This window comes from Bos grunniens, chromosome 9 (genome assembly GCF_055505025.1).
Source record: "Bos grunniens cultivar Pamir isolate PY7600 chromosome 9, Bosgru_T2T1.0, whole genome shotgun sequence".
Taxonomy (NCBI): Eukaryota; Metazoa; Chordata; class Mammalia; order Artiodactyla; family Bovidae; genus Bos; species Bos grunniens.
Genome location: NC_141173.1, coordinates 8,031,817 through 8,046,517, shown reverse-complemented (window position 1 = coordinate 8,046,517; position 14,701 = coordinate 8,031,817).

The window sequence follows — 14,701 nt, the reverse complement described above, 5'->3', positions numbered from 1 at the left end:
GCATTTAAACGTCGAGTAAATTCCACAAAACAACTTCTGAATGCCGGCAGAGGACATCAGGCACCCAGAAAAGCAACCCAACTCCTCGAAAGGAGGTAGGAAAAAATATTAAAGACAATAAAAGAGACAAAAGAGGGAGGGACGGAGTTCCGTCCCGGGAAGGGAGTCTTAAAAAGAGAGAAGTTTCCAAACACCAGGAAACCTTCTCACTGCCGAATCCGTGCCGAGCTTTGGAAGCACAGAGGGCAACATAACAGGGAGAAAAAATAAATAAACAATTAAAACTCGCAGATTGCGAGCCCTACGGTAACTCCTCCAGCGGAGAAGCAGCGCAGACGCCTGCATCCGCTATTAGCAAGCGGGGGCTGGGCAGGGAGGCGCGGCGTGGGCTGCATCACTGAGAGTAAGAATCTGGCCCGAATACCCTGAGCACTATCTGAGCGAAATAATTTGGGCTAGCAAACCAGACTGTGGGATATCTACCATGCGAAAAGCCAGCCCTAACCTAAGACACCGCCAGCCCGCGCACGGAAAAAAGGACTAAACAGAGGTAAACGGCTGCAAACCTTCCCCCTCCGGTGACAGGCAGCCAGAGCCGGAAGGGGGCAATCTCAGCCCCAGAGAGACATTATCTATAAAACTGGCTTCTTTGCTAACTAAAACTTATTGGGGGTCTGGACGGTCAACATCTGCCTGAGAAGGTGCGCCGGTTTTACACCCAGATAACCAAGTGGTGGGGAGGCGATAAGTCGCAGCAATGGCGCTCGCCAAACACCTCATCACCTGAGCTGCTCGGACCTGGGAAGAGCACAAAACGCAGCCCCAACTGAGTCTGCGCCTCTGAGGACTACCTGAGTGCCTGAACCTGAGCGGCTCGGACCTGGGAGGTGCATGCAACCCAGGGCCAGTCTCGGATTGTTCCCGGCGGAACAACCTAGAGCCTGAGCAGTGTGGGCAGGGAGGCTACACGCGCCGTGAGCGGGGGCAGACCCAGTGTGGCTGAGGCACTGCGAGCGCACGCCAGTGTCATTTGTTTGCAGCATCCCTCCCTCCCTCCCCATAGCACGACTGAACAAAGAGAAGAAATACAGCTCCACCCACCAGAACACCGACACAAGCTTCCCTAACCAGGAAACCTTGACAAGCCACCTCTACATACCCACACACAGCGAGGAAACGCCACAGTAAAGAGAACTCCACAAACTGCCAGAATACAGAAAGGACTCCCAAACTCAGCAATTTAAACAAGATGAAGAGACAGAGGAATACCCAGCAGATAAAGGAACAGGATAAATGCCCACCAAACCAAACAAAAGAGGAAGAGATAGGGAATCTACCTGATAAAGAATTCCAAATAATGATAGTGAAATTGATCCAAAATCTTGAAATTAAAATGGAATCACAGATAAATAGCCTGGAGACAAGGATTGAGAAGATGCAAGAAAGGTTTAACAAGGACCTAGAAGAAATAAAAAAGAGTCAATATATAATGAATAATGCAATAAATGAAATTAAAAACACTCTGGAGCCAACAAATAGTAGAATAACAGAGGCAGAAGATAGGATTAGTGAATTAGAAGATAGAATGGTAGAAATAAATGAATCAGAGAGGATAAAAGAAAAACGAATTAAAAGAAATGAGGACAATCTCAGAGACCTCCAGGACAATATTAAACGCTACAACATTCGAATCATAGGGGTTCCAGAAGAAGAAGACAAAAAGAAAGACCATGAGAAAATACTTGAGGAGATAATAGTTGAAAACTTCCCTAAAATGGGGAAGGAAATAATCACCCAAGTCCAAGAAACCCAGAGAGTCCCAAACAGGATAAACCCAAGGAGAAACACCCCAAGACACATATTAATCAAATTAACAAAGATCAAACACAAAGAACAAATATTAAAAGCAGCAAGGGAAAAACAACAAATAACACACAAGGGGATTCCCATAAGGATAACAGCTGATCTTTCAATAGAAACTCTTCAAGCCAGGAGGGAATGGCAAGACATACTTAAAATGATGAAAGAAAATAACCTACAGCCCAGATTATTGTACCCAGCAAGGATCTCATTCAAGTATGAAGGAGAAATCAAAAGCTTTTCAGACAAGCAAAAGCTGAGAGAATTCTGCACCACCAAACCAGCTCTCCAACAAATACTAAAGGATATTCTCTAGACAGGAAACACAAAAATGGTGTATAAACTCGAACCCAAAACAATAAAGTAAATGGCAACGGGATCATATTTATTAGTAATTACCTTAAACGTAAATGGGTTGAATGCCCCAACCAAAAGACAAAGACTGGCTGAATGGATACAAAAACAAGACCCTTACCTATGTTGTCTACAAGAGACCCACCTCAAAACAGGGGACACATACAGACTGAAAGTGAAGGGCTGGAAAAAGATTTTCCATGCAAATTGGGACCAAAAGAAAGCAGGAGTCACAATACTCGTATCAGATAAATTAGACTTTAAAACAAAGGCTGTGAAAAGAGACAAAGAAGGTCACTACATAATGATCAAAGGATCAATCCAAGAAGAAGATATAACAATTATAAATACATATCCACCCAACATGGGAGCACCGCAGTATGTAAGACAAATCCTAACAAGTATGAAAGGAGAAATTAACAATAACACAATAATAGTGGGAGACTTTAATACCCCACTCACACTTATGGATAGATCAACTAAACAGAAAATTAACAAGGAAAAAAAAAAAAAACAAAAACATGTATCTATAAAGCTCACTAAAGCAAAGCACAGTAAAATGAGGTATGGCAATAAAAGGCATTAAATTTATCAAATAAAAAATAAATAAAGTGCTGAAAAATTAAAGCTGTCAATTCTGTAATAGATATTCATTGAAAGTATCTTTTGAAATGGGAGTGAAAACACCTTCAGAGAAATGAAAGCTAAGGAAGCATGCACGAGCTATAAAAAATGATAAAGTCCTTTATGAATGATGATAATATCAAAACAAAACTGGGAAATACAGGAAGGAGTAAAGAGCACTACGAACAGTCAATACATGGATAAACATTAGAAACTATTCTCTTTTCTTAATTTCTTCATGGTAAACTATCAACATTATATTGTGAAATTTTTCAGAAAAAAAAAAAAAAAGAATATGGTATGACATAGTTCTGTCTTAGATATTATGCAAGTGGGATGAATACTGAAAATAACTAAAGTACCTCATGGTAAAAAATAAAAATAAAAATAAAAATAAAAAAAAATAAAGACAGAGATAAACTATAAAAAAAAAAAAAAGAATTTCTACTAAATTAAAAGTTTTTCTTTCAAAGTTGTGAAATTGCAATGTTGTGGTTAAAATAGACCAAGTCAAAAATTAAAAAAAAATAAAATAAAAAATAAAAAAAAATAAAAAGTAAAAAAAAAAAAAAAAAAAAAGAAAAACTATGGCTCAGAATTTTGCAGTGCAATGGAAGTTGGATCCTCAAATTCACAAAATACACTAAGTCACAAACAAGATACATAAGACCAAATTCATACTTAAATACAATATAATTAAACCAGAGTAGTATTTTATACCTATAATGATCTGCTTTGTAGCAGCCAGACAGAAAAGACAGATTGACTAGAAAAAGAAAAAAAAAAAAACCTTAAAAGTAGAAGAAAAATAGTAGCCTTAAGCCTCAAAGTGCTGAGGTAAAATAACTGTCAACTAAGATTTTATAGCCCTGAAATATTATCTTTCAAGCACAAGGTTAAAATTATGACATATTGAAAGGAACAATATTGAGGAAATTTTTTACCAAGAGACTTTCACTTAGAATTCTAATTTCTCCCAGAAAAAAAAAAAGACCTTAGGCAAAAGAAATAATTATGAGCAATAGAGTTGGTTAACTTGTCATAATATATACATAAGAAATAATTGTATAAACTCTAAGGAAAATACTAGTAATAGAATAATTTGTTAAGGAACTAATGTAATGGAGGTAATCTTTGAAGTTAAAATATTATAAGTTATTGTTTAGACACAGTAAAAGTATTGATTGACTTTCTTAATTATCTACAAGTAGTAAAAGTTTAAGAATAACCATAAAAAAGACATATAGAATATATTGTTTCTAAGCCAATAAAGGATAGTAAAAGAAGATAAAAAAAAAATATATATATATATAAATAATGTATGATACACTCCACATATGATTAGAACACATACATATTATATTGGGAGAAAAAAGTTAGAAATCAAAGAATAAACACTGTATGGTTCCTTTTGTATGAACCTCTTGTTTACTCACTATTGTTGTGTCTGGACTCTTTTGTAGCACCAGGGACTGTAGCCTGCCAGGCTACTCTGTCCATGGCATTTCTCACACAAAAGTACTGGAGTGGGTTGCCACTTTTTTCTCCAGGGGATCTTCCTGACCCAGGGATTGAACACACATCTCCTGCATTGGCAGACATTCTTTACCACTGAGCCTCCAGGGAAGCCCATATGAACCTCTAGGGAAAGCAAAATGAATTCACAGTGGTAGAAGTCAAAACAGTGATTGATTGGTTGCCTTTGTTGAGTAAAGATTGACTGGAACAGGAAACTTTCAATAGTGATGTTTTTAATATCTTGGTTGAGGTAGTGGTTACTCTGGTTTATGTATTTATCAAGACTCGTGGAATTAGCCCTTGATAATCAATGCATTTTGCAGCACATTTTGCTTCTAAAATAGAAAAATAAAAAAAAAAGAAAGCTTTAAAAGGTTAGAAAAATCAGATGAAACTACTATGGTAGAAGGCAGCAGAAAAAGTTTAATGAGACCCTAGAAAAGCAGAACACCTAAGTAAAAACATATTTCCAAATTGAGAAATAGAAATAAAAAATTTTTGCAGTTGTTAAAATAAAAAACAAATGAGAACCAGCCTTAAAATTCCTTGGAGCAATGAAACCAGTTTAGTCATACAAACAAAGCTTAATTTAGCTTATTTTGCAAGAATAACTCGACCAGATCATTTCTTGTTTATGCCTACAGAAATCATAAGCAAAACTTAAACTGCTTCTCCAAAGTAATTTGAAATAACCACTAGCCAATTCTCTGTAATTAATTTTATTTTTCTAATACTATAACCAACAACTGTGGAAATAAACAGTGCCTGCTTTCTCACTATATAAACTACTTTATAACAGTAGTCCCTAAGCTTCGTTCCTCATTCCTTCCTTCATTTTGGCTCGAGTGCTCCTGATTTGTGAGCTGTCTTTTTGGTGTGTGCACAGTAAGCTTACTCCTTGGAAGGAAAGTAATGACCAGCCTAGATAGCATATTGAAAAGCAGAGACATCACTTTGCCAACAAAGGTCCGTCTAGTCAAGGATATGGTTTTTCCAGTGGTCATGTATGGATGTGAGAGTTAGACTGTGAAGAAAGCTGAGCGCCGAAGAATTGATGCTTTTGAACTGTGGTGTTGGAGAAGACCCTTGAGAGTCCCTTGGACTGCAAGGAGATCCAACCAGTCCATTCTGAAGGAGATCATCCCTGGGATTTCTTTGGAAGGAATGATGCTAAAGCTGAAACTCCAGTACTTTGGCCACCTCATGCGAAGAGTTGACTCATTGGAAAAGACTCTGATGCTGGGAGGGATGGGGGGCAGGAGGAAAAGGGGACGACAGAGGATGAGATGGCTAGACGGCATCACGGACTTGATAGACGTGAGTCTGAGTGAACTCTGGGAGTTGGTGATGGACAAGGAGGCCTGGCATTCTGCAATTCATGGGGTCGCAAAGAGTTGGACATGACTGAGTGACTGAACTGAACTGAACTGAAGAGTAAACTTTTAACTAATTTCTATGTTGGTGATTTACTAGCTTTATTTCTGTTATTTCTGAAGATTTGACACAACTGAAAATCTGACATAAAAAAACAAAAAACAAACAAAAAAAGCTTTTGACCTAATATAAAATACTTAATACCAGGCAGTTGGACCTTGCAAATGGAATTCTGGAACTGGATTTCAATTCCACTGCACTCAATCATATGGTCATAAAGATCCCTTGCCAATAGCAAGCAGAGGAGTAGTGATCATGGTAAGCTATGGTATCAGTATTCCTAAGATTTATGTATATGTTAAATTTGGAAAAGATCCAGGATGAGAGCAATTATTTTATAAGAATTGAGGAACTGACTGGCTCTTGTTGTCACTGAGACTTGGAATTTCCACTGTCTTGGCGACTTTCCTGGTGGCTCAGATGGTAAAGCGTCTTCTTGCAATGCAGAAGACCTGGGTTTAACTCCTGGGTTGGGAAGATCCCCTGAAGAAGGAAATGGCAACACACTCCAGTACTCTCACCTGGAAAATCCCATGGACAGAGGAGCCTGGTAGGCTATAGTCCATGGGGTTGCGAAGAGTTGGACACGACTGAGTGACTTCACTTTCTTTCTTTCTTTCTTTCTTTGCTGTTACTGAAATGCAGAAAAGAGAAAATAACATAATCAGATCAGCCATTCATCAACTCAAGATGAAATTCCTCTATACAAGGCAATGTACCCTGTCTTTTGAAGTAAAAGTTTTTTCTTTAGTCTCCCAGGTCTTTCTTGAGTTTCTAAGGGCTGGCTCAAGAGTTAATGATTAGGAAATGTGAAGACATGAAACAAAGAATAGCTGTTGGGTTAGGACACTGATAACAATTTAGACCATAAACCATTCATATAGAAGAAAACTTCTATAAACACCAAACTTGGAGTTCACTGAAAGATAGAGATAAAGGTCTGACACACATTCCTAAGTTAGTTCTTACAGGAAGTAGACCCCACCAGAAGAAATTGCTGACTGCAAGCACAGGAACCCTAGGCTTGTTGAAACCAGATTGATGATCCTCAAAACTTCACCTTGATGCCAACCAACACAATATTTATGTATAAGCTGATCACACACCTTGCAGCTTCCTCCTTCCCACTGCCTTTAAAACTCCTTCCCTGAAAGCCATCAGGAAGTTTGTGTCTTTTGAGCATGGGCTGCACTTTTTTCCTTGCTTGGTGCCCTGTATTAAATACTGTATTTTTCCTTCACCACACAAAAAAGGAAAGTTGGATTTCTTAGATGACAGGGAATTCACCATGTGGAATTAAAACATGTGTTGCTGTTGTTCACGAAAGAAAGTGAACAATAAAATCCACCTAAGTCTTCTCTCTTCAAAATAAAATGTTTCCCACATTAAATTATGCAGAGTGTTTCATTGTCTCTACCTTTTATTCTGAAACTTGTCACATGTATTAAGATCCTCAGTAGATAAGAGAAACTTTTACTTCATGGGAATTGTCCTACTTAAAAGAATGAAAACTTACAGTTTCACAAGAATAAAGATAGCAATTTGTCTCATACGTATAGAAAGTATTCCATATAAAGAGTTTATAATATTTATAGCTTCATACTTGCTTTTCCATCCTTTCATATGCACATTAAGTTGTTTATACAATACAAAGCATGTTAAAGAACACTTTTTGAGTTATAGGAGATGAATGCATTTACCTCCATTTCTATAGATATGATCATCTACTCAAGTCCTAGGACTATAAGTGACATACTTAAAATATGGTTAGATTAAGTGGCATAAAATAATTGTATAAATTGAAACTATCACTTCTCTAACTTTTCAACATTAAAATGGCAGATATGAATATGAGAAAATAGTTATTTTTCCTTAGCACTCTGAGTTATCTTTAGAGGCAGAGGTATTGCATTTATAGAACATGTGTTTACATTGAAATTAGGCAGAAAATCAAGAGCTTTGCATTTAGGTGTGAGAGCTTATCTGTATTAGTACACTTTGTTCTTCCATTCTTGTCTGAAGTTATGAAAAATAAACTAAGCCAAGCAAACAAAGACAAAAAATAAATCAGGAAAAATAAAAATGAAATAAAGTATCAGAATATACATTATCCATACAAAAATAAAGACTTTACAAAAGGCCTGACAAGGTTGAACCTCTAAATAAAAACATTGAAAATGTAAGGGATGTAAATAATCATCCCTCACAATAGAAAACCCTAAAAATTAATGTTAGATTTCTTGGGGAATGTAGACTACACAGTTTTTCCTGATGTGAAACTTCAAAAGTGTGTTATATAGAACCATTTGCTAAACTATTATGACTTCTCTGTTTGGCTTGTTGCAGAAGATGTATATATATGTGATAGCTTATAGTGAACAATGTTAGATTCATGATCTCCAAAGAACATTTAGCTTCGGGATCAGGGACCAGGCATGATCACTCAGAGCTTTTGTGTAGCAGAGTTTTATTAAATTATGAAAAGGGAGAGATAAAGTTTCTGATATAGACATCTGAAGGGGGATGGAGAGTGCCCCTTCCCCCCATTGTTAGTCTTATCCAGGCCTTACATACTTTTACCAGACCCACTCCTACAAAATACATCTTAAATTAACAAAATTAGAGCTAAGAATAGAAAGGTCTTACTAAACCCACTCCCACCATATAAGTCTTAAATTAACAAGATTAGTCAGAAGGTTTTTTATAAGAAGAAACAAGTCCTCAAGCAAGATACATTGTTATACTGACAAGACAAAGCATTGTGGGGAAAAAAAAAAAAAAAACAACAACAGTTTGTCCTTTTCTCCTCCTCAAGAGCCCTGGACCCCTTTCTCCTTGAGAGCCCCAGACTCCTTATCAACCTACCTAAGGATTAGCTCTCTCATATGGTTGCTTCTTTCTTTTAACCATGTGCTTTAATCATCTTTCTTAAGGGTAGGAGTGTATGAATACGTTTTAATTTATAAATGATAACTACTTACATTAAATATAAATAAGAAAATGACCAACCTGATTGGCTGTACTGGAAAGTAGAGGAGTGGAGGGGAAAAGTAGAGATGAAAACACAAGAGATATAAGTAAATATATTTTGTCATTTTTGATATGTTTACATACTAAAGATGGTGTGGTTGCTTTCCTTTTAAAACTACACAGGAAGTGCTATTTACAGGTAATCTTATTTGAAAAGAGTATTGAAATATCATAAGAATTTTGATAATGCTATTGTTCAATGTATATATTTATTTTTTCATTATTATGACAATGAATATTTTTCAGCCTATAGGAAGAAAAGTTCACAGACAGCATATTTCTGCATTTGTTTTAAAATACTGGGCAGTTTTCTTTAAATATTATATAAGATTCATAATGTAGTAAATTTAGTCTGAAAAATATAATATGCAAATGTAGGAAGTCAAGAAACACCTGGAGTAACAGGCAAATTTGGCCTTGGAGTACAGAATGAAGCAGGCCTAAGACTAATAGAGTTTTGCCAAGAGAACACACTGGTCATAGCATACACCATCTTCCAACAATACAAGAGAAGGCTCTACACAGGGACATCACCAGATGCTCAAATCGAAACCAGATTGATTCTATTCTTTGCAGCCAAAGATGGAGAAGCTCTATACAGTCAAGAAAAACAAGACTGGGAGCTGACTGGGGCTCAGATCATGAACTCCTTATTGCCAAATTCAGACTTAAAATGAAGAAAGTGGGGAAAACCACTAGACCATTCAGCTATGACCTAAATCAAATCCCTTATGATTATACAGTGGAAGTGAGAAATAGGTTTAAGGGACTAGATCTGATAGACAGAGTGCCTGATGAACTATGGACGGAAATTCATGACATTGTACAGGAGACAGGGATCAAGACCATCCCCATGGAAAAGAAATGCAAAAAAGCAAAATGGCTGTCTGGGGAGGCCTTACAAATTGCTGTGAAAAGAAAAGAAGCGAAAAGCAAAGGAGAAAAGGAAAGATATACACATCTGAATGCAGAGTTCAAAAGACTAGCAAAGAGAGATAAGAAAGCTTTCCTCAGTGATCAATGCAAAGAAATAGAGGAAAACAACAGAATGGGAAAGACTAGAGATCTCTTCAAGAAAATTAGAGATACCAAGGGAACATTTCATGCAAAGATGGGCTCGATAAAGGACAGAAATGGTATGGACCTAACAGAAGCAGAAGATATTAAGAAGAGGTGGCAAGAATACACAGAAGAAGTGTACAAAAAAGAGCTTCAAGACCCAGATAATCACGATGGTGTGAATACTCACCTAGAGCCAGACATCCTGGAATGTGAAGTCAAGTGGGCCTTAGAAAGCATCACTATGAACAAAGCTAGTGGAGGTGATGGAATTCCAGTTGAACTATTTCAAATCCTGAAAGATGCTGCTGTGAAAGTGCTGCACTCAATATGCCAGCAAATTTGGAAAACTCAGCAGTGGCCACAGGACTGGAAAAGGTCAGTTTTCATTCCAATCCCAAAGAAAGGCAATGGAAAAGAATACTCAAACTACTGCACAATTGCACTCATCTCACACACTAGTAAAGTAATGCTCAAAATTCTCCAGGCCAGGCTTCAGCAATACGTGAACCGTGAACTTCCAGATATTCAAGCTGGTTTTAGAAAAGGCAGAGGAACCACGGATCAAATTGCCAACATCCGCTGGATCATGGAAAAAGCAAGAGAGTTCCAGAAAAACATCTATTTCTGCTTTATTGACTATGCCAAAGCCTTTGACTGTGTGGATCTCAATAAACTATGGAAAATTCTGAAAGAGATGGGAATACCAGACCACCTGACCTGCCTCTTGAGAAACCTATATGCAGGTCAGGAAGCAACAGTTAGAACTGTACATGCGACAACAGACTGATTCTAAAAGGAAAAGGAGTACTTCAAGTCTGTGTATTGTCACCCTGCTTATTTAACTTATATGCAGAGTACATCATGAGAAATGCTGGGCTGGAAGAAGCACAAGCTGGAATCAAGATTGCCGGGAGAAATCTCAATAACCTCAGATATGCAGATGACACCACCCTATTGCAGATAGTGAAGAGGAATTAAAAAGCCCCTTGATGAAAGTGAAAGAGCAAATTGTAAGCCTTTTTAATTCACAAAAAAAAAAAAAAAAAAAAGAAAGTGAAAGAGCAGAATGAAAAAGTTGGCTTAAAGCTCAACATTCAGAAAACGAAGATCATGGCATCTGGTCCCATCACTTCATGGGAAATAGATGGGGAAACAGTGTCAGACTTTATTTTTCTGGGCTCCAAAATCACTGCAGATGGTGATTTTAGCCATGAAATTAAAAGACGCTTACTCCTTGGAAGGAAAGTTATGATCAACTTAGATAGCATATTTAAAGGTGGAGACATTACTTTGTCAACTAAGGTCTGTCTAGTCAATGCTATGGTTTTTCCAGTGGTCATGTATGGATGTGAGAGTTGGACTATAAAGAAAGCTGAGCACAGAAGAATTGATGTTTTTGAACTGTGGTGTTGGGAATCCCTTGATTTTCCCTTCAGAGTCCCTTGGACTGCACGGAGATCCAGCCAGTCCATCCTAAGAGACACTGTTGTGTAGAACAGTCCTCTCTCTGTGGGAGAGGGAGAGGGTGGGATGATTTGGGAGAATGGCATTGAAACATGTATAATATCATATACGAAATGAGTTGCCAGTCCAGGTTCGATGCAGGATACTGGATGCTTGGGGCTGGTGCACTGGGACGACCCAGAGGGATGGTATGGGGAGGGAGGAGGGAGGAGGCTTCAGGATGGGGAACACATGTATACCTGTGGTGGATTTTTTTGATATATGGCAAAACCAATACAATATTGTAAATTTAAAAAATAAAAAAAAATAAATGGGATCAGACATGGATGTTCACTGGGAGGACTGATGTTGAAGCTGAAACTCCAATACTTTGGCCACCTGATGCGAGAAGCTGACTCATTTGAAAAGAGCCTAATGCTGGGAAAGATTGAGGGCAGGAGGAGAAGGGGATGACAGAGGATGAGATGTTTGGAAGGCATCACTGACTCAATGGACATGAGTTTGGGTAAACTCTGGGAGTTGCTAATGGAGAGGGAGGCCTGGCATGCTGCAGTTCATGGGGTCAGAAAGAATCAGACATGACTGAGCGACTGAACTGAACTGAAACTGCGGTAGACCAGGCTTCCCTGTTCTTTACTATCTCCTGATGTTTGCTCAGATTCATGCCCATTGAGTCGGTGATGGTATCTAATCATCTCATCTTATGAGACACCCTTCTTTTTTGCTTTCAATCTTTCCCAATGAGTTCACTCTTTGCATGAGGTGGTCAAAATGTCAGAGCTTCAGCTTCAAGCAATAGTCCTTCAAATGAATATTCAGGGTTGATTTCCTATACGATTGACTTATTTTATTTCCTTGCTGTCCAAGGGACTCGAGTTTTCTCCTGCACCAAAATTCTAAAGCATCAAATCTTTGGCACTCTTTATGCTTCAACCCTCATATCTGTACATGACTATTGGATTAAAAGTATAAAAAAAAAGTATAGCTTTGACTATACAGACTTTTGTTGGCAAAGCAATGTCTCTGCTTTAATATGTTACCTAGGTTTGTTATATCTTTCCTTTCAAGAAAGAAACGTCTTTTAATTTCAAAACTGCAGTCATTGTCAACTGTGATTTTAGTGCCCAAAAAAATAAAATATGTTATTGCTTCCCATTGTTTCCCTATCTATTTGCCTTGAAATGATAGGAACAGATGCCATGATCTTAGTTTTTTTAGTGTTAAGCTTTAAGCCAGCTTTTTCACTCTCCCTGTTCACCCTCAACAAGAAATCTTTAATTACTCTTCCCTTTCTGCCATTAGTGTGGTATCATCTGCACATCTGAGGTTGTTGACATTTTTCCCAGCAATCTTGATTGCAACTTGTGATTCATCCAGCCTGGCATTTCACATGGTGTAATCTGCATCATATAAGTTGAATAAGCAGGGTGACAATATACAGGCTTGTTTTCCTCCTTTCCCAATTTTGAACCAGTCAGTTTTGCCATATTTGGTTCTAATTGCTGCTTCTTGACCCACAACAGATTTCTCAGGAGACAGATAAGGTGATCTAGTATTCCCATTTCTTTAAGAATTTCCCACTTTTGTTGTGAGCTACACAGTCAAAGGCTTTAGCATAGTCAGTGAAGCAGAAGTAGATATTTTCCTGGAATTCCCTTGCTTTCTCTATGATCCAAGAAATATTGGCAATTTGATCTCTGGTTCTTCTGCTTTTTCTAAATTCAGCTGAGAGTTCTCAGCTCACCTATCGCTGAAGCCTGTCTTGAAGGATTTTCAGCATAACATTTCTAACATGTGAAATGAGTGCAATTGCACAGTAGATTGAACATTCTTTGACATTGCCTTTAATTGGAATTGGAATAAAAACTGACCTTTCCAGTCTTGTGGTTTCTGCTGAGTTTCCCCAAAATGCTGGCATATTGAGTGCAACACTTTAACAGCATCATCTTTTAGAATTTGAAACAGCTCAACTGGAATTCCACCACCTCTACTAGTTTGTTTGTAGTGATGTTTCCTAAGACCCACTTGACTTCACTTTCAGGATGTCTGTCCCTGGTGGCTCAACAGTAAAGTTATCCACTTGCAATGCAGGAGACCCAGGTTTGATCACTAGGTCAGGAGAAAGGAATGGCAACCCACTCCAGTATTCTTGCCTGGAGAATCCCATGAACAGAGGAACATGGCAGTCCATAGTGTCACGAAGAATCATATAGAACTGAGTGAATATACACACATGCATGTGAGTAACCATTAAGGTTATTTGGGTCATTAAGACTTTGTGCATAGTTCTGTGTACTCTTGCCACCTCTTCTTGATTTCTTCTGCTACTGTTAAGTCCTTACCATTTCTGTCCTTAAACATGCCCATCCTTGCTTGCCATGTTCCCTTGTCTCCAATTTTATTGAAGAGGTCTCTAGTTTTTCCCATTCTTTTGTTTTCCTCTACTTTGTGTTGTTCATTTAAGAAAGACTTCCTGTCTCTTCTTTCTATTCTCTGGAACTCTTTCAGTTGGGTATATATTTCCTTTTATTCCTTGCCTTTTGCTTCTTTTCTTTCCTCAGTTATTTGTAAAACCTCCTCAGACAACCATTTTTGCCTTCTTGCATTTCTTCTTCTCAGGGATGATTTTGGTAACTGCCTCCTGTACAATGGTATGAACATTAATCCATAGTTCCTCAAACACTCTGTTTACCAGATATAATCCCTTGAATCTATTCATCACTTCCACTGTATAATCATAAGGGATTTGATTTAGGTTATACCTCAATGGCCTAGTGGTTTTCCATACTTTCTTCAATTTAAGCTTGAATTTTGCAGTAAGTGTTAATGATCTGAGCCACAATCAGCTCAAAGTCTTATTTTCTGCTGACTGTATAGAGTTTCTTCATCTTCAGCTGCAAAGGATATAATCAATCTGACTTCAGTATTGACCATTTTGCAGAAAAATATGGATATTTTGTTAGTTGATAAGGCAGCATACATGTCTGTTTCCTTGACATTAGATGTACGGGGAAATAGAAATGGCACATGCTTTATTAAGTGGTGCTCAGCTGCTTAATTTCAGGGAATGAATGATTTGAAATGCAAAAGCCTATTTCATTCTGATATTGCAACTTGAAATCCCCATGAATCTCATCTCTTAAAACATAATACAGTATCACACTGGTCAGAATGCCCATCATACAAAAATCTACAAACAGATGCTGGAGAGAGTGTGAAGAAAATCCAAGCTTCTTGCACTGTTCATGGGAATATACATTGGTACAGCTACTATAGAGGACAATATGGAGATTCCTTAAAAAAAAAAAAAAGAAAGCTAAGAGTAAAAGTATCATATGACCCAACAATCCCATTA